Here is a 26,390-nt window from a genome sequence, read left to right on the forward strand (position 1 = left end):
CTGGAGTTTGCTCAAATCCATGTCCATTGTTAGCCTATTTTCTAATTTCTCTTTGGCTCAAAACTTATCTGCCAAACAGAGAAAAAAATAGCAGTTCTTTTAGAAGTTGGGTATAAGAAATAATTGATATAATATGTAAAGTATTTTCAATGCTTATTCCTTGTAAGCGCACAATAAACATTAGCTGCCACAATTATTATTATGGAAAGGATTTTCCTCTTAATCAATGGGAATGCAGGGCAATTCTCACTATCGTCCGCTAACAAAGCTTTCAAATGACACATTGCCAAGCAATTATTACCAATTGTCTGTAACGTGAGTACTGGAAGGAGGAATTTATATAACTATGTAATGTCTATACATTAATCCAATGTGGGGTTAATTGTACTAAGAAGGTAATACTTAAAGAAAAACTTTAGTACTAAAAAAAAGTGGGTTTTTTTGGTAACTAAGTATGACATGACTAAATGCTGGTTAGGAAAAGTTCTGCCCCTGTGTCAGAAAGTCCCTATGGTTTGTAAGTCCTTGTCAGATTTTTTTTTTTTTTTTTGATCGTATTATTTTGAGAATTTCAATATTTAGAGATACATGATGTTTTGTGAATAGGATACCATAGCTCAGGGCCTGAAGGTTACTCTTTGAGGTTTATCCCTCTCTCTGTGGGCTTGCTTTCTTCATCATGTGAGAAAGTACTTGCTATCAATGATCCTTCTTGGACACTCTCATTAAAAGCTGACTTGAAATCGTAAATAATTATGGGACCAAAAATGCCAAAGCTTTAAAGAAAAGTCTATTATGTAATAACTTATAGACATCTTGGCAGGAAAATGTCAACGAGCCACACACCATTTCCCTAATAACACGTAGAAAAACTAGACTGTACATGCTTGAGAGGTAGAAAAATTAATGTTTATCCTGGTCAAACAAAAACTTGATGCGGATAATTTTTTCTTAAATCAAAGCTATGAATGTCATACTCAGAAGTTAACTGTTCTAGTTGTGGAAAAACGAATCTGTCCACTTGATGAAGACTCCGGGGATGCTACCAACATGCCCGCAAAAGGGAACCTGAGTTTCCTAGCTTTTTCGTCTTGTCCACCTTCTTGCTCCTGCGCTTGGTGCGCAGAGCGCTGAGAGCATGCCCCAGGTTTCCTGAAATTCACGGTAAAGCAGTACCTCTGCACCATTGTCTTTTTTCTTCCTGCTCTTTGCTTCCTTGCTACATACCTTTCCACCGCAATTCTGCTTATCAGTGGCAATTAAAAAACAGTTAAGTTTTTCCATCCTCCTTTCCAAAATAAGTTTCCATCCGACACCCTTTTTGAGACGCCTTGCTCCAGGTTGTCCCTCTCCCTCCACTCTGCTGGAATTTCCCAATTTCCAGGATCTAATTCTGGCTGCAGAGACCTCTCCAGTCTTCTGTCTGACTCTCAAATGCCCTAATCCAGCTCCAGACTCCTCCCCACACGGGTCCAGGGTCCACCCCTCACTTTCTAGAACCAGAATGTTCTCTCCCAGCCGTTCCCCAGGCCTTCTGCTTCTGTAACCACACTGTTCCTGTTTCCTAGGATAACCTCAGCTTTCTTCAAAACCTTGTCTGTCGTTCGATCCTTCCGCCAGATTCCTCATGTTTGACTGCAAGATTTCTGGACACAGGTGGGCCTTCCAAGCTTCATTGTAACTTAACTAAATGGATTTGTTGATCTCACAGCCAGTTGTTTTCTCCCCAGAAAGGACAGCAACTTGGAATGCCACTTAGTCGTATTGAGGAACTTTTTAACATGCCTCCGCCCCTAGAGATTTGGATTTAATTAATCCGTTTGGGATCACACCCTGTAATGGTTTCACAGCTTCTGGAGGAGGCCTGATGTGTGTGTGTGTGTGTTTAGTTTTGAGAATCAGTGCAAAAGCCTTCAACTTCCTCGTGCTCTTTTCACCTAGTTCTCTTAAAGGGTTAGAGTTCACCTTAATTCCATGCAAATGGGAAGCAAAAGGGTTAGAGTTCACCTTGAATTTTTGACGATGCAGCAGCCCACCCTTAGTGAGATGAACACCCTCTGTTCTCAGCCCCACTTCACCCCAAAACAACAGGAACAGAATGTGCCTTCAGAGCTTTCCAAGAAAGTTGCTGGGAAAGTTGGCAATGTGCCTGGGTCTGGTAAACTGCCAAGGAGAATTTCTTAAAGACTAGAAGGGCCCAAGTTGAAAAAGAATCCAAGACAGTCACACAGTTACTGACATTTGTTGATGAACCGTTGACTGCTCTGGGAACTCTGGCAATTAACCCTGGACATCACACTCAGGCTTCTGTCCAGCGTTTCCTTCTAACTTTGATTACTGAAGGCTGCAGCTGGCCTTCAAGGTCCTCTAGTCTGAAGGGACCATTTTACAGATGAGAAAACTGAGACCAAAATAGACTATAATTTAACGGAGTTCCCACAGCTAAATAGCGAGCGAGGGAGGCAGGGCAACCCAGTCATCTCTGTGGGAGTCAAATCACACTTAATTCTAACCACACCCATTCTCATCTACTTAGTCCGCTTTGAAAACACCGATAAAAGGACTGTTGTCAATATACAAATTAGTATTGGTGAATGCCTAAGAGAAATGGACTTTTTTGACTTTTGTGAAAAAGCAAGTGCTCCAAGTAATTGGTGATTTGATATTAAGCTTAAAAAACATGGGAAATAGGGACTTCCCTGGTGGTCCAGTGGCTAAGACTCTACAAGGTCCTCAGTTGGGGAACTAGATCCCATATGCCGCAGCTAAGAGTTTGGACTCTTCAACTGAAAACAATAATAGAAAAAAAGATCACCAGGCCACAGTTAAAGGTTTCCCATCACAATTAAGACCTGGCACAGCCAAATAAATAAGTAAATGTATTTTTTAATGGGAAATAAATGAAGAAAATGATTTTTTTTATCTTGTGAAGCCTTTCTGTAACAGGATGATACATTACCTCACAGAGGTATGAGTTTTGAAAGACAGTGTGGATTAGTGCTTAGTTCTGGATCTGGCACCTAGTAAGGGGATAAATGGTCACAGAAGCAGGAGAATTTTCACAAAATCAGCACGCTGCAAAGCCGCAGCATGGTGACATTCTCACTGTTTTCTTCCTGAACTGAGAGAAAAAGAAAGGTTTGCAAATTGCAGCTGTTGCATTGATTAGGGACTCAAGTTTTTCTTGTTAGTTTAACTGCACATTTTTTTTTCCCCATGAAAAGAAGTTGATCTTTAACTTTCAACCCCAAAGTTTATTCCTTAGGAAACAATGCCAACCGAGTGAGTGTAATCAGCCACATTTTATCTGTGAACTTGGGAAGGTGAAACAATCAAATAAGATAGGTAACAAGGTTTTTCTTGCATATTCAGCGTGGGAGAGTTAAGATACACATTTCTTTGGTCCTTGGTGCCTTTTTTTTAAGTGGAATGTAAGTGTAGTGCTTTTTACCACGCTATCATTTTCTTCTGAACTGGAAAACAAATCCATTGCTGCTAGCAAGGATGCCTCTCAGTGTGTATATGTATCTATGTATTACATAGATATATACATGAAATTAAGTGCTGGTGTACTCAAAAACCCAAAAAGAACTGAATGTTTTCACTGGCCAATGAGTATACTGCCCACCAATGTTATTTGTCTCAAGAACTAATTTGCCAAGTGTGAAATTCAGTTATATTCTTTCAAGGGAGAGAAAGTTTTGTATTCTCTCTGTAGTTACTATAAAACACAATAGCTGGACTTCCCTTGTGGCAGAGTGGATAGAACTCTGCCTGCCAATGCAGAGGACATGGGTTCAATTTGAACCCTTGTCTGGGAAGATTGCGTATGCCGTGAAGGAACAAAGCCCATGACCACAAGTCCTGAAGCACTCACAGCCTAGAGCCACCCACTGCAACCAGCGAGCCTGCGTGCTGCAGCTACCATAGCCCAGGTGTCTGGAGTCGGTGCTCTGCAACAAGAGAAGCCTCCACAATGAGAAGCCTGAGCACTGCAAGGAAGAGTAGCCCCCATTCGCAGCAGCTAGAGAAAGCTGGGTCCTGCAGTGAGGGCCCAGTGCAGGCAGATAAATAGATAAAATCTTAAAAATGCAATAACTAACAAAAATATTCTTCATGTCTATTAAACTATTTTGCAGGGAAGAGAGGTATGACCCTCTTGGTAACAGAAACCAGTTTTAGCTAGTTTAAACGGAAAAGAATTCAGTCTGAGGACAAAATCTCATGAAGATGCTAAAACAGTGAATACAAAGTCATGAGACCACTCTCTACCTTTTATTTCTTTTCCTTTTTACTTCATTTATTTTTCTCACGGTTTCTTAGGTCCTCCTGGCAGGTAAAATGTCCCCAGGTTTTACTTTCAGATTTATGTCTTATAGACCTAGCTGCCCAATGAGAAGATGAACCTTCATAGTCCCAGTTCCATATTCCTAAGGTTCATCTTGGACTGAAGGCTTATCCTTGGATCAACCATCTGTGACTGTACGGACAGGTTTCAAACCAGCAGAATTGCTTCAGAAAGTCACTTTTAGAAGCAGGCTGAGGAGTTTAAGAATAGACTAGGCAGACAGCCAATTAGATTTCTACTAAATGGCTTGTAATTCACCAAGTACTTTTAAAAATAATAATAATTTTGTTTATTTATTTTTGGCCATGCTGGGTCTTTGTTGCTGCATGGGCTTTTCTCTAGCTGCAGGGAGTGAGGGCTACCCTTCCTTGCAGTGCTCTGGCTGCTCACTGTGGTAGCTTCTTTTGTTGTGGAGCATGGACTCTAGGCACCCAGGCTTCAGGAGTTTTGGCATGTAGGCTGAGCGTGGCTCCCAGCCTCTAGAGCCCAGGCTCAATAGTTGTAGCATTAGTGTTTAGTTGCTTTGCTGCACGTGGGATCTTCCCAGATCAGAGATCAAACCCATGTCTCCTGCATTGGCCAATAGACTCTTACTCCTGAGCCAGTTGGGAAGCCCTAACCAAGTACTTTTTAATGATGATTGCATTTCATCCTCACACAATGACAGATGACACTATACACAGTTTTTTATAGCACTTATTACTTTGTAATCTCATTTTTGTTCTTCTAGTTTCCTCATTAATCTGTGAAATTTTGTTTTGTATTTTTCAGTGCCTGACATTGGGGTGTTTAATAAATATTTGTTGAGAAAATGTATGACTAATTTTTGTTAAGTAGAACACAGGTGAGACAACTGGGAAGCACTTAGATTAAGTGACAGGATGAAGATTCCCCCAGCTAATGAGTATGAAATCAGGTTCTGTAGCCTCAATCCATTTGCCACCCACCAGGCTGCTTCCTACAGTGAGTTATCCTCTTCTGTCTATGATATCAACAACTGACATGAAAGGATTTAGTCTGATGGTTAGATCACGCAAATAATAGAATTGAGATAGACATACAGTGAATTTTACAAGAATTTAATTTTACCCTGTTGGTGCATTGTTTAATAATAGTTTTCATCTAAATATAAAGAGTCTGTACTTTTCTCCTAAATGTTTACATGGAGAAAGACTACTTAGTCTGTGCTTAGAATAGCAAAAATGATGGTTAAATTTTTCTATTTTAGGTGTTTTATACCTGAAAATGATATTCGGCATGGCAGTCACTTCTGGAGAGGTGACCACTTCTCGCATAATTTTGGTGATGGTTTTTGTTTTTGTAAGAGAACTAGGAAACAAAGGAAGGAAGGAGTGTTTCCTCCTGGCCCATGGTCCCTCCCCATCGTGGAAAATCTTCTTCAGCTTGGAGACCATCTTTACCTTACATTCATGGAAATGAGGAAGAAATATGGAGATGTCTTTCTCATCAAACTTGGCATGGTGCCTGTCCTCGTGGTGAATGGGATGGAAATGGTGAAAGAAGTGCTACTCAGAAATGGAGAGCATTTTGCAGCCTGACCTCACGTTTAACATTTTCTTTCCTGGCACAATGAAAGAGTCTTACGTCTTCAGTTATGGGGAGAATTGGACACTTCATAAGAAAATTGCTTCCCATGCTTTACGAACATTTCCTAAAGCAGAAACAAAATCCTCCACCTGGTCTTGCTTACTTGAGAAACATGTCATCGAGGAAGTCTCTGAGCTGGTCAAAGTTTTACAGGATTGACTTCCAGGAGTGGCAGCTTTGAACCTAGAGGTGCTATTACCTGTGCCAAGGCCAATGTTGTCTGTACCCTTTGCTTTGGCAAGATATATGACCACAGTGATGAGGAGTTTCTTAGAATTGTTAAAGCAGATCATGACTTACTCAAAGCCTCCAGTGCTGCAAATCCTGCTGATTTCATACCATATTTCCGATACCTTCCTTTGCGAATTATAAATGCTCCCCAGGAGTTTTATCATGCCCGGAATCAGGCACTTATTCTCTACTATTTATTACTATTCTCTCTATTTATTCTCTATCAGGCATGTTTATTGCTCTACATATACGAGATCATCTTACAACATGATAAGGTAAGGGTTTAAATGCATGACGGGACAAGGGATTTGGTGAGGAGAAAAATAAGTGGTGAATGCATTGAGAACTCAGACAGTTGTATGTACTACCCTGGTTCTTTTACTGTTCAGTTCAGTTCAGGTCAGTCACTCAGTCGTGTCCAACCCTTTGTGACCCCGTGAATCGCAGCACGCCAGGCCTCCCTGTCCATCACCAACTCCCGGAGTTCACTCAGACTCTCGTCTATCGAGTCAGTGATGCCATCCAGCCATCTCATCCTCTGTCATCCCCTTCTCCTCCTACCCCCAATCCCTCCCAGCATCAGAGTCTTTTCCAATAAGCCAACTCTTCGCATGAGGTGGCCAAAATACTGGAGTTTCAGCTTTAGCATCATTCCTTCCAAGGAACACCCAGGACTGATCTCCTTTAGAATGGACTGGTTGGATCTCCTTGCAGTCCAAGGGACTCTCAAGAGTCTTCTCCAACACCACAGTTTAAAAGCATCAATTCCTCGGTGCTCAGCTTTCTTCACAGTCCAACTCTCACATCCATACATGACCACTGGAAAAACCATAGCCTTGACTAGACGGACCTTTGTTGGCAAAGTAATGTCTCTGCTCTTCAATATGCTATCTAGGTTGGTCATAACTTTTCTTCCAAGGAGTAAGCATCTTTTAATTTCATGACTGCAGTCACCATCTGCAGTGATTTTGGAGCCCCCCCAAAAAAGTCTGACACTGTTTCCACTGTTTCCCCATCTAATTCCCATGAAGTGGTGGGACTGGATGCCATGATCTTCGTTTTCTGAATGTTGAGCTTTAAGCCAACTTTTTCACTCTTCACTTTCACTTTCATCAAGAGGCTTTTTAGGTCTTCACTTTCTGCCATAAGGGTGGTGTCATCTGCATATCTGAGGTTATTGATATTTCTCCCAGCAATCTTGATTCCAGTTTGTGCTTCTTCCAGCCCAGCGTTTCTCATGATGTACTCTGCATAGAAGTTAAATAAGCAGGGTGACAATATACAGCCTTGACGTACTCCTTTTCTTATTTGGAACCAGTCTGTTGTTCCATGTCCAGTTCTAACTGTTGCTTCCTGACCTGCATAGAGGTTTCTCAAGAGGCAGGTCAGGTGGTTTGGTATTCCCATCTCTTTCAGAATTTTCCACAGTTTATTGTGATCCACACAGTCAAAGGTTTTGACATAGTCAATAAAGCAGAAATCGATTTTTCTGAAACTCTCTTGCTTTTTCGATGTGATGTAGTTTTTCCATAATGAACCTCACCCAAACCATTAATATATGTGAAGTCCAGTCAGAGAGATTATAGGGCAGTATTACTTAGTTCTCATGTAGGGACCCAAAAAAGAACTTGGAACTTTTTGAAATCTCAGAATTTCCTTACTGTGGAGATAAGGCTCATACTTGAAATATGAATCTGTCCTTGGCTAATGAATGATGATCAACATGTAAATGGGTTTCCTGAAGAAATGACCCAATAATTTTGTTTCTCTAATTTTATCTCTGAAACTATGAGGTCTTAAAAGTATCAGCATAGCTTTTTCAGAAAGTTCTTTGAATAATTATAAGGAATGTCCTATAGGAAGCTTCCAGTTTAGTCTCATATTCTTCTTGAGTTTCTTTCCGATGGAGAAACGAACTTTGAGATCATAACACATGTAGAAACGTTTTCCAGATGACAGAAGCAAACCTTTTTGTGAGGCCATTGAAATGTTTTGGCCCAATTTGATGGTCCACAAAAAAGAAAATTTCTCTCTCGAATTATGTAAACACTAGAAAAAATCCTAGTTGTTAGGGAACTATTTCCTGAGAGTAAAGCATTGGGGGGAAACATGAAAAAGTAGATAATTGAACAAATGAAGAGAGTGTGGACTTAAGTCCCATCTGATTAAAAGGAATGGGCAGAAAACAATCTGTATCAAGGTACCAGCCTGGAATTCTAGATCAGATACTGTAAATAAAACAGTTTGTGAAATTCATAAAATTTTTTTCCTACTCCCTAACCTATCCCAATACCACCTCCTTCTGCCTGGTGATTATAGTAAAATTCTTACAATAGGTTTGAAAACCTTTATATTTATTGCTTAGCATTTTCTCTATAAGTTAACCTCTAATTTTTCTAAGTGTGCTTCTAGACATAGGCATACTCTTTATTGATTGAAAAAAAAAACTTTTAAGAAGAAAATTGAGTTTGGTAACTTGGTTTTCTTCACTACACTCTTTTATGATTGATCATTACCACTGACAAGCAAAATTAGTTGCAAGATTTAAAATGATCTACTTATATTCTTTACATTCCTAAGTTAATTGGGTTCATTTCAAGTTACATGGTAATATGGCTCTTCCTGCATGAGAGTCGTATGTGCTGTAAAATGTAAGAAGCGATGAATAATCATGTTAAGGTTTGTGTCCTCAGGACCATATCCAAGATATCACTGATGCTCTGATTAATGCATGCCACAACAAATATGCTGTCGCCAAAATAACCATCTTAAATGATGATGAAATTATAAGCACTGTGAGTGACCTCGTTGGAGCTGGTATGTATGACTATTTATCAGTATTTAAGGTGAATGACAGTTAATCACAATTTTCTGTTTTCTGCTATAAAGTATTTCCCTCTTTTGATATTGGCCATTTACTACTCTTACATTAACTACATCCCACTCCCAGTCCCTTTCCCAACCCATTGACATTTATTCTTAATCTGTTTAAGTACTGTTTTTTTGTCTTATGTATTCTTATAAAATGGGCTTGATATTTTCATGTACTAGTGTATCTTCTTATATTTATCATGAACTTTAATATATGTAAATTACATTGTTATTTGCATCTCCTTTCTAACCTTTTTCATGAAACCCTATATTTTTAAGATCCAATCATGGTTGTTAGGTGTATTTCTAATTCGCTGCTTCTAACAACTGCATAGTATGCCATGGTCTGTACCCTCCCCACATTTTACAAGTCAGTGTCTCAGTAATGCAGATATTGAATATCTTGCCAATGCTAAGATGACCATCTTTGTGTATCAATTTTGTCTCCTTTTTCATAGTACTCTTATGTTATGAACAGAATTTCTGGGTCACATAATAAAAGGATTCTTGAGTTTTTCATACAGATTGTCAATATCCTTTTCAGGAAGATAATTTATATGGCTATCACACCACTATCATTCTTAACACTTCAGCTTTTTTTTTTCTTCTTCTTCTTAAACCATTTTTACCTATTGATGAAAGCAATTTTCAGGTATTGAGGTCTGGGGAAGTTATCATGGTGGGCACATGATTTGGCTTCAGCTTTGTGCTCAAATTTGGACAGGGCTTCCCAGGTGACTCAACAGTAAACAAACCACCTTTGAATGCAGGAGACCTAAGAGACGCAGGTTCCATCCCTGGGTTGGGAAGATCCCTTGGGAGGAGGCATAGCGACCCATTCAAGTATTTTTGCATGGGGAATCCCATGACAAAGGAGCCTGGTGGGCTACATACAGTCCATAGAGTTGCAAAGATTTAAACATGACTGAAAAGACTTATTCACTTTGAAGATAGGGATAATATATCATCCTCTTCCTATGATACCAATTCTAGCACTCCTTCGAAGATGAAATTTCCTTCTCAGACACCATGTCATGCTGACTCACTGAAACCTTGAAGGATGTACCCCTCTCATGTTTGATGCTTGTTCTTTGTTCTGACAAAATATAAAACTGTGGTTCAGGAATCTGTAATGGAGCTGGACGGTCATTGTGGACATAGTTTCAGACACCTTTCTGCATCACTGAGAACTTGAATTTTCTGTGATATATCAAACTCAAGGACAACACTAGCCATTTTCAAAACAATATCTGCTAGTAGCTGCCAGCTACAAACTTATGGTTTGAAGGTTTCTCCTTGTAACTAAGCAACTATTTCGGACCTTAGGCAATCCTTGCTTAACAACCACACTTACTTCTTGCCAACTCCAGCCATAATTCTTGACAGACACCTTATGTAACTTTGCAGTTTTTTCCTATACAAACTTTCCCCATTTTAATTCTGGGGAAACACAATTCAAGTGCTTCTTGAATCTGTCTCCTGGGCTACAGTCCTCAGTTTAGCTCAAATGAAACTCTGTTCTAGGGACTTCCCTGGTAGTCCGGTTGTCTGGTTGAAGAACTAAGATCCCACATGCCTTGTGATATAATATTGTAACAAATTCAGTAAAGGCTTTAATATGGTCCACATCAAAAAATCTTTTTTTAAAAAAGCTCTCTTCTATCCCTATTATAGATTGTTTATTATTTGTGCTGACACTATCAAATTTCTTATAGTTCTTGTAAGATACTAGACTGTAGAAAGCAAATTCCCTTAGTATAACAGCAACAACAGCAAAATTCTAAAGATGTTTTAACAGTTTCATTTTAGGTGGAATATTCTTCAGATTTGTATTCTCCTTTCTTCTTTATGCTGTAGTTATTGGCAATTTAATTCACTTTTTTCCTAGGATCTACATATTTGTGTTCCTGAATTTCCTTTGCAAACAGAGGCATTTGTTTGTTTCTATTATTTTTCCTCATGCCAAAATAAATAATAGGTTGCTTAAGCCTTGATATAAAAAAAAAAGTTCATGATGATCAAAATCTGAATCCTGATATTTATCCAAATAGTCCTAGGTCTTGGATATAATGTTCATGGCTCTACAGTGTGCAAAATCAGTGTCTTTTATGCAGCATTCATGACTTGTTTTGTTTTCTTTTAATAGCAAATGGAGACAATATATTCTGAATAGAATTCCATGTTCTCGTACCATGCTGTACGATACTATAGACACCATTGTTGGCAAATCCATTTGGGCAATTTATTTTCAGGATAATTCCTTGCACTATGAAGTCATGTTAGAAATTTTATGGCATAAGAACTGTTGAAATCTACTGGCTCACTGCAAGAGATTGCCCTGTTCAAAAGATGTAAAACCAGGTCTTGAGAAAAGATGTTTGGGAAGGAGTTCTCTTTGCTCTGATGCTAAATTTGGGCATATTTCTTGCACATGTTGTGATGCAAGGTTGTTTAGAGAACAAACAAATTCTGAAGTCCCAGTGCAGTGAAACCACAAATTTGAATTAGAGACTCACTTTGTCTCTTGTGTGGTCCTGGTAAAATATTTAACCACCTCTGTGCTGCATGTTTCTCATCTCTAGAGTGAGACTAATTACAGCCCCCATTTCCAATGACAGGGCAATCAAGTGATCACTATTTGGAATTATCACTGTTATTGTTGTCATCATCATCATGAAAACCTTAAATGTTATATTAATTTAACCATTCATTTTTGCTACTAGATTTTGTAAGATTTAGTAGAAAATGCAAATAACATTTTTAATGTTGGCAATAGTGTTAGTCACTCAGTCATGTCCAACTTTTTGCGACCCCATGAACTGTAGCCTGCCAGGCCCCTCTGTCCATGGAATTTTCCAGGCGAGAATACTGGAGGAGATAGCCATTTCTTTTCTCCAGGGGATCTTCCCAACCCAGGAATCGAACCCTGGTCTTGTACACTGCAGACTAAGTCTTTGCAATCTGAAACGTTAGGTCATCACTGAATTGAATTTACAATTAGAACAGTCTAGAAAAACTGTTTAATGTGATATTTCTGACTGTAGGTTTTCAAGAAAACTGATCGCATTCTTTGATGTGAAGTCATCCTTGAGAAAAGATGAAGTTTTATATAGACCTTTTAGCTTTAATTTTCATAATAAATGAAAAGCATCTTACCAATGTATAGATGATATCAAAAGTGAAGACACCGTGTTTAAAGAATGAATTTTTAAAATAAAATAACTACACTAAAAGTTAGTATTTCAAAAAATTGAATGTACTCAACCTTCCATTATGCACTTATACAAACTTATGGCCTTGAAGCCAGGTAAGTCCTAGTTTACATCCCACCTGTCTCTTCTGAGCTGAGTCACCTTAAGCAAGGTCCATAAGGTCCTCGAGGCACAGTTCTGTCCTCAGTGAAATGAGCATAGAGCAGAATAAGCATTCAATAGCTATTTATGATTTAAGACATTATTAGTATATCTAGATCATAGCCATTATAACAATGGTTTATTTTGTAGTGAGCTATTTCCAATGTTTTAATTGGCCTTATAGTAATATCTGTACATTACAAGTTTTAATTTTATCTTTTACTGTGGTTGCAAGCCCCTTAGATGAAATTTACTATCCTAAATATTGTTATGTGTACAATTCAGTAGCGTCATGTACATTCACATTGTTGTGCAACAGATTTGTAGAACTTTTTCATCTTTTAAAACTAAAATTCTATGCCCATTAAACCCCAATTTACCCTCCCCTCTCCTGCCAACCCTAGGCAACTACTTTTCTAATCTGTTTTTATGATTTTGATGACAGTACCTCATATGAAGAATCACACAGTATTTTCCTTTTGTGACTAAGTTGTTTCATTTAGCATAATGTCCTTGAGGTTCATCCGTATCATAGCAAGTGGCACCATCTCCTTCTTTTTAAGGCTGCAAAATGTTCTATTGCATGTATATACCACACTTTATTTATCCATTTGTCTGTCAATCGATGTGTGGATTGTTTCCATCTCTTGACTATTGTGAATAATGCTACCATGAACATAGTTTTACAGATCTTTTTAAGTCCATATTTTCAACTGTGTTGAGTGTATTTTGAGAAGTGAGGTTGATCAGTCACATCGTAATTCTTTTTTAAGTATTTTGAGAGCTCTTCATATTGTTTTCCATAGCGATTTCATCATTTTACATTTCTACCATCAATACATTAGAGTTCCATTTTTTCTATATTCTCACCAACATATGCTGTTTTCTGTTTTATTGATAGTGGCTATTTTAATGGGCAAGATATTAAGCCTATATTTTGAAATAAACCTTAATGTATAATAATTGTATTTGCAAATACAACTTATAATTACATTTATAAATACAAATTACAAATACAATTGTATTTGTAAATAATAATTATAGCAAAATCAGATCTTCAATTTACTTTGTATTTGAATACTAAGAATCCAAGGAAAATAATCTACATATGACTGCTCGTTAACAATTATTAATAATTGGCAACTACTTATAATTGTTAATGAGCAGTCATATGTAGATTATTTTCCTTAGATTCTTAGTATTCAAATACAAAGTAAATTGAAGATCTGATTTTGCTAATACCTTTTTCTAAGATACACTTTCTCTTTATTTTCAGGGTTTGAAATAATATCAACATGTATATATTGGAGCTTTCTTTATTTGATATACTATCCGGAAATTCAAGTCAAAATTCAAGAAGAAATTAGTAACATGCTTTCAGATGAAAAATATAATTTTTATGAGTATATTTTCATTTTAAATTAAAATTTTAAAAATCTTTTTTTTTTCCCCTCAGATGGAAACACTGGGATGAAATCACCCAGGTTTGAAAACAGGAAAATTTTACCCTACACAGAAGCTTTTATAAATGAAATATTCAGGCATACCTCCTTTCTCCCTTTTACTATTCCTCATTGGTAAGGATATGCTTCTCCTTTGGGACAACAACTGGTCCCAAAGCGGTGTGGGAGGAGTGTGGAATCTAAAGCATTAGAATGAATGAAGGAAGTTCTTAAAAATCTATATTATGTTAATATTATTTTAATATTTTATTTTATTTTGAAACTCTTTAATGAAATTTAAACTAGAGCAAGGGAAATTATGTGAATGTTTCCCATAACTAAATTATGATGCCATTAACTTTCATCATATATTTACTAATTAAGGGGAGGGAAGAATATTGAAATTTGGAGCAATGGATAATCTAACCATAATTTGTATTTGGCTATTAAGTATTATACAGGCTCACTTAACTTACCCCCATGAGCAGCCTTAGCCACCTGCTAATGTGATATGGCTTCATTTTCAATAGCTAAGAATTTTGCTAGACAATAGATGGAGGAATCTAGTGTTGCCACAAATAGACTGAACAGAGTATACATTTATAGGTATTTGAAAGTTTACTAAACTTTATGCCAGACTCTCCAGCTCCCAAAGGCATGCCAGTATAGGCTAAGTAGATAGGCTTTATTAAATATGTATGTAAACAACTCAAGTTCTAGTAGTTCAAACTGTTTCCATTCCATATAGTTAAGATAAAAAAAATTAAACTCTCAGTGTTTTTTCTCTTCCCATCTTTAAATAGTGAAAGTATGGGAATGTCTCTCACCGCGTGTGGTAATTGGCACAGCAGAATGCAGTGGCCTCAGCCCAGGGACCTCAAAGGGGAAGACCACTAGCTGAGCAGTCAAACCCAGACAGTTAGCCGCTCAGTCCCCTGAATTTTGCCTCTCCAGTTTGCTCTCCATATTTCACGTGATGCTACCTATTCACAGTGATCTCTTTCCTTCAGATCCCCTTTCTGGTTGAAGCAGATTTCATCTTTAACTTAAGTTAATAAAAAAGTGAAGTGTTAGCTACTGAGCAATGTCTGACTCTTTGCGACCCTATGGACTATAGCCCACCAGGCTCCTCTGTTCATGGAATTCTTCAGGCAAGAATATGGGTGTGGGTTGCCATTTCCTTCTCCAGGAGATCTTCCTGACTAAGGGATCAAATCCAAGTCTCCTGCATTACAGGCATATTCTTTACCATCTGAGCCATCAGGGAAGCCCCTCAAAAAGGTCCTACATTTAAAGATGCAGCTCTTCTGTCTCAAAGGCTTCTGTAGGGTGACTTTGGGTACTACATAAAAGAATACAATCTACAAGCTTTACTAAGGAATAAGGAACAGACAACAAATTTACCGGAGGCATTTGGGGTGAAATGAAAGTGATCATATACTTTGGGATCCTGAAAACACATCTGAGGACCTCACTAATAAGGAGAAACATATTTTAGAAAATAGGTATTCATTATATTATTAAAAGTGAAAAAATGAAGTAATATATAAACCAAAAAGATCAGATGCATTGGCCAATGAGAGTAGTGTGATATGACCCAAGAATTTTAGCACAAACATATTAATAAAAGGCATTTTATATATATCATTTGGGACTAATCCATTCTATACTTGGATATTTACAATTTTCCAACTAAAAGGACAAGAGATCAAAAAGCAGAAAATAAGTTAAAATGAAATAGATTGAAGCAAAACAATCTTAGATAAAGGGGATGAAATTTTTGCTATTACTTGTACCATATGTACACACACATGAAGGTTAAACAGTACCTTAATAAGTATTTATTGGATATACACTCTTTTAAAAGTTATATAGAAAGGCACTTTTATATGGGAAGTTTTGGAAACATATATACAGAAAGAGAAACTGTACAATGAATGCATTAATATATTAAGTCCTCCTTTAGAATATATAATCATTCATATTTTCATATTAGTGAAATCAAATTTTACATGCTAGGTTTCCAAAGAGTAGGAACATGTGCTTTTTTATATGGATTAGAATTTGAGCAGCTGAATCCACAGAGGGAGTGACAGGAATGTACTGAGAAAGGCAAGTGGCTACATAGGAACAGGTAATCCTTCCAACAAATAGGTCCATCCCTTTTTTTGGTCTTATCCTTTGTTGGGTTTTGAGGACACCCAATGAGTAATATCCATATTATTTGCCAAAGTTCAATACCAACTACAAGATGAAAGGTCAAAGAGACTTTCAAATATTAACTTTCTAAATTAACAGAACTAGTTTGCACAGTTTGGCTGAGATCTAAACTAAGGAGGCTTAGTCATAGTTTTCACCTGGATTAGACATACTTCTCCACTCATACTCTGGTGAAGTTGGACGACTGCAGTCTTCCTGGGAAGTATGAAACTGGCTCTTCAGCTTAGTCCATTAATAACTATAGATGAGATATACCTCCTCTACAGGTTGGGTAATCAGAAGAGAACCCAGATGTGGCTAAGACAATTGTGTCCAGTGACCGTTCTCAAACTTATCACATTGAAATGTCACTGAGAGTGAGGGCCATTTTGGAAGTTAGGAAGTACCATATGGAAATATAACATGACAATCTAAGCCATGCATAATCACAGAAGTATAAAGGAGAAAGGTGTACAGTATGCATAAAGAAGTCTGAGTATGGAACTAGAAAAATAAAATACTTGTTCTAGAAGCAACTTAGATCCTCCAGGTGCAAGTTAGATCCTCCAGGTACAACTAGTATCATTTCACAACTAGGAAATGAAATCATAGAGTAGATATGAGATTTGCCCAACATCTCACTTAGAAAAATATCTAGAATTCAGATTTCCTAGTTCCAATTCCATTCCAATTCCTAGATACTTCTATCAAGTACTAACTGATGTATATTTTTTTAATCTATTAGTAAAAGACAAAAACATGCTGTATACACAGAAAATTCTTTATAATTTCCTTAAAAGTTTCTGGTTGTAATTGCATGTCTACTTATGACCAGCTCTGTCATAGAAATACTGTGATGATTTTCTGGAAATTTTAGCTCATAGCAATGCCCTCAGTGTATTAAATGCTCAATATGTCTAACAAATACAAAATAAAGAATATATTAGTAATTTGACAATAGGTAGAAGATACATCAATTAAGGAATGAATGGAGATTTATAGAGATGTCATGTCGTTATTACAGTAAAAAATAACTTTAATGGCTCAGTGGTAAAGAATCCACCTGCAATACTGGAGACACAGGAGACACAAATTCAGTCCCTAGGTTGGGAAGATCCCCTGCGGAAGGAAACGGCAACCCACTCCAGTAATCCTGCCTGGGAAATACCATGGACAGAGGAGCCTGGTGGGCTACAGTCCAAAGGGTCACAAAGAGTCAGACACAATTGAGCGACTAAGCACGGAGCTCAGAAAAAATATATCAATTTATGAATGAATAGAGATTTACAAAGATGTTATATCATTATTACAGTAAAAAATAGCATTAATAAAAATAGTCCATGCAGTGCGGGAGGCAGCTTAGTGATGGGTTATTTGAGTTTGCAGGATGTGTTATAATGCTGTATTTCTCTTTCTTATAGTACTACAGCAGACACTACTCTGAATGGCTATTTCATACCCAGGAAAACATGCACCTTTATTAATATGTATCAAGTAAATCATGATGAGTAAGTCACCATTTGCTTTTGAACTGTGGTGTTGGAGAAGACTCTTGAGAGTCCCTTGGACTGCAAGGAGATCCAACCAGTCCATCCTAAAGGAGATCAGTCCTGGTTGTTCATTAGAAGAACGATGTTGAAGCTGAAACTCCATTACTTTGGCTATCTCATGCGAAGAGCTGACTCATTGGAAAAGACCCTGATGCTGGGAAAGATTGCAGACAGAAGGAGAAGGGGATGAGGACAGAGGATGAGATGGTTGGATAGCATCACTGACTCAAGGGACATGGGTTTGGGTGGACTCTGGGAGTTGGTGATGGACAGGGATGCCTGGTGTGCTGTGGTTCATGGGGTCACAAAGAGTCGGACATGACTGAGCGACTGAACTGAATTGAACTGAAGTCACCATTTATTTCTTGAGATACAATTTGCTTAGTTCTTTGTTTGCTCTTTATTAATTTGGGAAAAGTTTTCATTCTTCTTAACCAAACTTCATCCCCTCTGTTTCCCTTGAAAGAAGTTGGAAAGAAATTCAGTTTTCTTTCCTCACAGATAATGGGAAGGATGAAATCTTAATACAAATTCATTCAGAGTAAATTGAATTTCAAAAGTGGGCTCACAGGGAGAGATGTGAGCCAAGGGCTTCATGGGCTCACCCTCTACATGGGTAAGAACAGCCCATATTTGAAAAGCAGCCTGAAATTCCCCATTGGAGTATAAGCCACTAAGCAGGGGTTTGTTTTTTCTCTCTCTCTGTCTCTCTCTTTGTTTATTTGCTTTTTCCTCAACCTAAGCACCTAGGTCAGTGCCTGGCACATAGTAGGCACTCTAAATATTTGTGAAGAAAATGCAGCTAGAGGCTTGCCTGTATCAATTACAGAAGGGCAGGCTGAGCTGAAAGTACCTCAGGCAGTGAAAAATGAGACTGATGGGTGGTGATGGCCGTGGTGGGAATAAGGAAGAGTACAACTAATATTTAGAGACCCCTGCTGTGTTCTGGGGGCTTCCCTAGTGGCTCAGTGGTAACGAATCCCCCTGCCAACCTGGGAGACAGGGGTTTGATCCCCGGGTCTGGAAGATCCCCTGGAGAAAGAAATGGCAGCCATCCCACTCCAGTATTCTTGCCTGAGAACCTCATGGACAGAGGAGCCTGACAGGCTACAGTCCATGGGGTTGCAGGGAATCAGACATGACTTAGCAGCTAAAACAACAACTGTGTACTGGGTACAAAAAGCTCAGACATATCTACTCTGACCTCAAGAGTAATCCTACATAGTGGTGCTATCATAATCCCAGTTTTACTGATGAGGAAACTTTCAGCCCAATCGAGCAAATTCCTTAAGATCACATTTTCAGCAGGTAACAGAAGCAGGATTCACATCCAGTGCAAATCCTATTTAATATGCAAATCTGGTTTGATGGAAATTATATGCTCCATGTAGCAAGGGCTTGATGTTTCCAGCAAACTGATAAAGACTGCATTCTTTTCTCTTTTTTTGGTTTCCTTGGCTATACCACATGGCTTGCCAGATCTTAGTTCCCCTACTGAGGGTCCAACCTGGGCCCCAGCAGCAAAAGCACCTAGTCCTAACCATTGGACCAACAGGGAATTCCCAAGACTGCATTCTTATACACTCAGCTAGCCATATGTACAGTACTCTGTATAGCTTCTCCCTCTTTATCCAAGACCTCATCTGACTGATGGCTTAGATGCTAGGCTTTTAGGGAGGGAAATTATTATCCTGTGCTCCTAACAGCACCTTCACGATCTCTGTAACCAGCAAAATGGTGGGATACACTGTATAGTCTGTCCCACTGGAAAGCTTATTGTCAGAGAGATTGATACATCTCTTCTCCACCTAGTGATTACGCTGGATAAACCTAAACATTTTTAAACCTACTGTAAAAAGAAATACAGTCAGTGTAAACTGAATGGTATTTATTTTCTGTTAGTACAACCCTAAGTATCTCAAGTGTTCTAGTATCCTAAGAACTTGTGATTATATTGACTATTGAGTAATGAGCAAACAAGCTCAGTTAACACAGGTGCTAATAAAGAAATACTCTTTGTAAGAAGGCACTTGTTTAAGTTAAATGAGTATGTAATTCAAGACTTGATATTATGGGGAAATTATTCAAAAGGTCACAAGTTCAAGCACGCACTGAACAATGGAAAATATGAAAAGTGATTGTATGTTGAAGCAGTGGGGAGAGGTCATCTGTTGTATCTATCCAACCCAGTAAACTATTGGTGAGCAGGACACTGTCGCAGTGTTATCAGCTCTTTTAGTTATAAACAAAAACTTGGAAATGGAGATTTTCTTGTGGAATCTTCTGATTTTTAAATGTTAGCAGCAATGAATTACTTTTAAAATATTATGAGAGCAAAACGAAGTTTGTTGGAGGACTGAATATCATTTGTAATCCTCCAGGTCTATGACCTCCGGTGCAGAGAAAACAAATTTTTCTCCTAGGAAGAGGGTGACATCTATAGACAAAGAGACCCAGTTCTTCATGAAGTCAGGTGAGTCTCTGATGTATGGCTAAGGATGGAGGTAACACACTCTCAGTCGTGGATGAGCCTGATGCAGTGCTTGTAACAAAAGGTGGAAGGAGGAGAGAGAACCAAATGTGGGCAACCCCCTCAATCAGAGTTGCTTTCAGGAGACCTGGCTCCTCTCTGTGATGATGTGTGAAGGTTATTTCCTAAACACAGTGAAAGAACACCAGGGTGAGGGGTGTGGCCTCAATAGTCTAATCCTTCCTGTCCCTTTTGCTTAAAGCCAAGGAGATTAAAATATTTATTACCGTTTATTTAACCACAATTTTGTAATATTCTATTGAGACTTTTGTGGAATTATTCATTTAAAATAATAAAAAATTAAAATACGTTTCATGTATTTTATTCACTATTTAATGAACCAGAAACCATTTTTGTGAAAAACAGGTATAATTGTACTAAGTTTTATAACTAAATCTGTCAACATATTAAAGGAAATAATGACATACATATCCACAATAATTATCTAATTACATACCTCCATAACTATATACATATACAGTTGCATACTCAATCATGTCTAACTCTTTTCAACCCCTGGACTGTAGCCTGCCAGGTTCTCTGTCCATGGAATTTTCCAGGTAAGAATATTGGAGTGGGCTGCCATTTTCTTTTCCAGGGGGATCTTCCTGACCCAAGGGTTGAATCCACATCTCCTGCACTGGCCGGCAGATTCTTTACTGCTGCACCAGCTGGGAAGCAGCATACCCACGCGTGCACACACACACACACACACAGATATGCATATGTAACTTTATATACGTTGTTCTGAACTTGCATGAAAGACTTTATCCAAAGCAAAATTATTATGGAGAAGTTGGCAACAAAAGCAAAAGTGATAAAACAAATTCTTAAAAAATGTTTATTTTTGTCTATTTTATACAGAACTATTTGGGATAATCCCAATTTACTTAGACCTGAGAGATTTCTGAATGAAAACAGGGAACTGAATAAAAATCTTATTGAGAAAATCTTCATTTTTGGAATGGGAATCCAGAAGTGTCTCAGAGAAGAGGTTGCATGAAATGAAGTATTCGTTTTCATCACCACAGTTCTGCAGCAGCTCACACTGAAGAAATGCCCCGTGGTCAAGCTTGACCTGACACCCACGTATGGATTAGTCATGAAGCCAAAACCATACCAACTTCGAGCAGAGCCCCGTTCCATGGGTAGTTCCTGTTCTTAGATTCTCAGACCAGATGGAAGTTTTGTTGTTTAATTTAGAAAAATGTGGGGCTTCAAATTCACTTAGCAAGCAGTTTATTAATAAAATTCATCCCTCTAAGCTCAGTTCAGTTCGTTGTATGTCATCCTAGTGTTGTGGTTTTTTAAGTGTATGGTGTAGCCTGCCTCCTCATATGAGGGCTCTTATCTTATGAGGATATTTTAAGATAATGAAGTGTAATGCGATGCAAGGGTTTTAAACCCATGTCTCATGAGCTGGTGTCCCAAGTGTCACTGTGAGCAATGGAGAAGGGAATGAATGAGCACTGGTAGATGGAGCAAGCAGGCAAGGGGCTTCTGTCTTCCTTCCCTCTGTGCCAGCTTCAATAGACAAATATACTGATATTAGTTTTCAACATCGGGGTCAGAATAAGAACAAAGTTCTGATGTTGAATATATTTCTTTCCGCTGGACTTGGAACTAGGTACTCAAGAGGTCCAGAGAAGGGAGTTAAAGTTGCCCAGAGCAGTAGAGAACATTTCATGGGATAATAGATGAGCTGTGCTAGATTTGGAGGGACGGGGGAAAGCATGTAAAGAGGGGATGTCTTCAAAATCCATTTTTATATTGGCTCTCTGTTTTCTGGATTATGAATTTAACTTCAGGGCAAATTGGTATTTTTGCAATGTTATCACTTCCTTTTGATAACCTACTAAATATACATGTGTATTAGTTTGCAAGGGCTGCTGCCAAAATAAAATATTAATACCACAGTCTGAATGGCTTTAACAACAGACATTTGTTTTCTCACAGTTCTGGAGGCTGGAGGTCTAAGAACAAGGCGCTGGCAGGATTGGTTCCTCCTGAAGGCTGTTTCTTGAGTCTGTAGATGGGCTGTCCTCATGTTGCTTTGGTCTATGCCCACACATCCCTGTGTCACTGCTTTTCCTTGTTAAGGACAACAGTTATCTTCGATTAAAGCCTCATCCTAATAGCCTCATTTTAGCTTAATTATACCCTTAAAGATCTTAACTCCAAATGCAGTTACATTCTGAGGTACTAGGGGTTGAGACTTCAACATAAGAATTTAGGGAGGAGATACAGTTCAGACCTTAATAAAATGTTAGGAGGAAAAAAAGATAGCAACTAAAACTTTTTCAGTATAGTACCCAGCACTGTGTGCTTCTTTAATTGAATTTGTTAATGAGCTAAGGCATATAAGGGACATAAAATAGACAGTGAAAAGCTACTTTAGACTGAAGGTTTAAGGGGAATTGCATTATAAAGGGCTTGAAATACAAGCAGGAAATGAGAGCATTATCCGGGATCTACTTGAAATGCAGAGAGCACTTAGGGATAACAACCTAAGGCCATCTAGATAATGGCCATCTTGACCAGGATGTCGCAATGGAAATGGAGAAAGTAAACAACTCACAGACCTGGAGGATTAAAATTAGGACTTCATCTTTCTTTTCCAAGTACACATAAATTCAGCATTATTCTTCGAATAAACAAATTGGATGGCCTGTCCTTGTTTGTAAAAGCTTTTTAAATTGTTTGTATTATCCACGTGACAGTGTGTCAAATTGAAACTATTCTTACATTTTTTTCTGTAAGAAACTATCAAATCTTCTGTGTATGCAATAATAGTGGGGATGACAGGAACACAATAGGAATCTTGCTATCTGTTTATCTGGTATTTTCTTTAAGGAATTGTGTTTATCGAGCCTCTTGTTTTGTTGTTTTTTTCAACAGTTAGCAAATGATTCATTTATTTTAACACATTGTATTGTAAAATGCTAATTTCCACTTTGACTCTGCTCCTAAGGCATAATTAGTGTACTATTGCACTTTTGGAAAATTTGTGTTTGCAGTTTATGCAATTTTAGACACATGGATAGGACTAAAATGGGGGAAAGAAAGTTTAAAAGCAAAATGGAAATAGCTTTTCTTTGTCATTTAATATGTAACAATGAGCTATTTTTAACTATATATGTTTATCTGGGAAAAGTCATTTATTTTATAAAAATATAATTAGAAGCAACACTGTACCACAATCTTATATTGAAATAAATTAATTGAATAACTTAAGTTTATGCTTTCAAATTTTGGTGCTGGAGAAGGCTCTTGAGAGTCTCTTGGACTTCAAGGAGATCAAACCAGAAATCCTAAAGAAAATCAACCCTGATATTCATTGGAAGGACTGACACTGAAGCTGAAGCTCCAATACTTTGGCTACTTGATGCAAAGAACAGACTCATTGAAAAAGATCCTGATGCTGGGAAATCTGAAGGCAAAAGGAGAAGTGGGTGGCAGAGGATGAGATGGTTAGATAGCATCACTGACTCAATGGACGTGAATTTGAGCAAATTCTGGGAGATAGTGAAGGACAGAGGAGCCTGGAATGCTTCAGTCCATGGGATTGTAAAGTATTGGAAATGACATAGTGACTGAACAGCAACAAAATTAACATAAACCTCTTTAATCATCTGGAAACCTACATGCAGAATTCATTATGAGAGCCAGCAATTGATAACACATGGATATCAGTGGCAATCCAAGATGAGTAAGATCTTTAAAGTCATTATATATGAAGTAAAAAAGAGTAAAGAAATTAGATATCCTGCTACATGCATGTGCATGCTCAGTTACTCACTTGTGCACAACTCTTTGCAACCCCATGGACTGTAGCCTGCCAAGCTCCTCTGGCCATGGAATTTTCCCAGGCAAGAATACCAGAGCGGGTTGCCATCTCCTCCTGGGGACCTTCCCAACCTGGGGATTGAACCTGTGTCTCCTGTATTGGCAGGCAAATTTTTTGCCACTGCACACAAGTACATATGGATACTTATAACTCTGTGCCTTTCTTGTATTAATAGCTACAGCCCCTTGGGGCTTTTGGTAACACCATGAATATGATCAGGTCAGACTAGAAACCATCCACTGCATGATGTGAGTGAAAGAGAATGTGTGTGGTCCCAAGTGTTTTTCAAGAAAGAAAACTTGCACCAAAATTTATAAAAACATTTATATATTCCTACATTTAAATTCTCTAATTTCTCCCCAGTTCAGTTCAGTTCAGTCGCTCAGTTGTGTCCAACTCTTTGTGACCCCATGAATTGCAGCATGCCAGGCCTCCCTGTCCATCACCAACTCCCGAAGTTTACACAAACTCATGTCCATCGAGTTGGTGATGCCATCCAGCCATCTCATCCTCTGTCGTCCCCTTCTCCTCCTGCCCCCAATCCCTCCCAGCATCAGAGTCTTTTCCAATGAGCCAACTCTTCGCATGAGGTAGCCAAAGTACTGGAGTTTCAGCTTTAGCATCAGTCCTTCCAATGAACACCCAGGACTGATCTCCTTTAGAATGGACTGGTTGGATCTCCTTGCAGTCCAAGGGACTCTCAAGAGTCTTCTCCAACACCACAGTTCAAAAGCATCAAGTCTTCAGTGCTTAGCTTTCTTCACAGTCCAACTCTCACATCCATACATGACCACTGGAAAAATCATAGCCTTGACTAGATGGACCTTTGCTGACAAAGTAATGCCTCTGCTTTTGAATATGCTGTCTAGGTTGGTCATAACTTTCCTTCTAAGGAGTAAGCGTCTTTTAATTTCATGGCTACAATCACCATCTACAGTGATTTTGGAGCCCAGAAAAATAAAATCTGACACTGTTTCCACTGTTTCCCCATCTATTTCCCATGAAGTGATGGGACCAGATGCCATTATCTTCGTTTTCTGAATGTGGACCTTTAGGCCAACTTTTTCACTCTCCTCTTTCACTTTGATCAAGAGGCTCTTTAGTTTCTCTTCACTTTGTGCCATAAGGGTGGTGTCATCTGCATATCTGAGGTTATTGATATTTCTCCCAGCAATCTTGATTCCAGCTTGTGCTTCTTCCAGCCCAGGGTTTCTCATGATGTACTCTGCATAGAAGTTAAATAAGCAGGGTGACAATATACAGCTTTGACATACTCCTTTTCCTATTTGGAATCAGTCTGTTCCATGTCCAGTTCTAACTGTTGCTTCCTGACCTGCATATAAGTTTCTCAAGAGGCAGGTCAGGTGGTCTGGTATGCCCATCTCCTTTCAGAATTTTCCACAGTTTATTGTGAGCCACACAGTCAAAGGCTTTGGCATAGTCAATAAAGCAGAAGTAGATGTTTTTCTGGAACTCTCTTGCTTTTTCTATAATCCAATGGATGTTGGCAATTTGATCTCTGGTTCCTCTGCCTTTTCTAAAACCAGCTTGCACATCTGGAAGTTCACGGTTCACATATTGCTGAAGCCTGGCTTGGAGAATTTTGAGCATTACTTTACTAGTGTGTGAGATGAGTGCAAGTGTGTGGTAGTTTGAGCATTCTTTGGCATTGCCTTTCTTTAGGATTGGAATAAAAACTGACCTTTTCCAGTCCTGTGGCCACTGCTGAGTTTTCCAAGGCTTTCTTATCTCTCCTTGCTATTCTTTGGAACTCTGCATTCAGATGTTTATATCTGTCCTTTTCTCGTTTGCTTTTCACTTCTCTTCCTTTCACAGCTATTTGTAAGGCCTCTTCAGGCAGCCATTTTGCTTTTTTGCATTTCTTTTCCATGGGGATGATCTTGATCCCTGTCTCCTATACAATGTCACGAACCTCTGTCCATAGATCATCAGGCATTCTGTCTATCAGATCTAGTCCCTTAAATCTATTTCTCACTTCCACTGTATAATCATAAGCGATTTGATTTAGGTCATACCTGAATGGTCTAGTGGTTTTCCCTACTTTCTTCAGTTTAAGTCTAAATTTGGCAATAAGGAGTTCATGATCTGAGCCACAGTCAGCTCGCAGTCTTGTTTTTGCTGACTGAATAGAGCTTCTCCATATTTGGCTGCAAAGAATATATTCAGTCTGATTTCAGTGTTGACCATCTGGTGATGTCCATGTGTAGAGTCTTCTCTTGTGTTGTTGGAAGAGGGTGTTTGCTATGACCAGTGCATTCTCTTGGCAAAACTCTATTAGCCTTTGCCCTGCTTCATTCCATACTCCAAGGCCAAATTTGCCTGTTACTCCAGGTGTCTTGGAGAAGGCAATGGCAACCCACTCCAGACTCTTGCCTGGAAAATCCCATGGA

At 38.5% G+C, this 26,390-nt stretch overlaps 2 long non-coding RNA genes across 2 annotated transcripts; both read left to right on the forward strand.

The window, feature by feature from the left end:
* Positions 1-1,307: 1,307 nt before the first annotated feature.
* Positions 1,308-9,929, forward strand: LOC139176058 (uncharacterized). The gene is made up of 3 exons (XR_011568070.1): positions 1,308-1,656; positions 5,577-6,462; positions 8,881-9,929. It is a non-coding gene; the product is annotated as an uncharacterized lncRNA (long non-coding RNA).
* Positions 9,930-13,676: 3,747 nt separating this feature from the next.
* LOC109562960 (uncharacterized) lies at positions 13,677-23,314 on the forward strand. Its single transcript, XR_011568071.1, has 3 exons — positions 13,677-13,988; positions 17,474-20,075; positions 20,997-23,314. It is a non-coding gene; the product is annotated as an uncharacterized lncRNA (long non-coding RNA).
* Positions 23,315-26,390: the final 3,076 nt, after the last annotated feature.

Source organism: Bos indicus, chromosome 8 (assembly GCF_029378745.1).
Source record: "Bos indicus isolate NIAB-ARS_2022 breed Sahiwal x Tharparkar chromosome 8, NIAB-ARS_B.indTharparkar_mat_pri_1.0, whole genome shotgun sequence".
NCBI lineage: Eukaryota > Metazoa > Chordata > Mammalia > Artiodactyla > Bovidae > Bos > Bos indicus.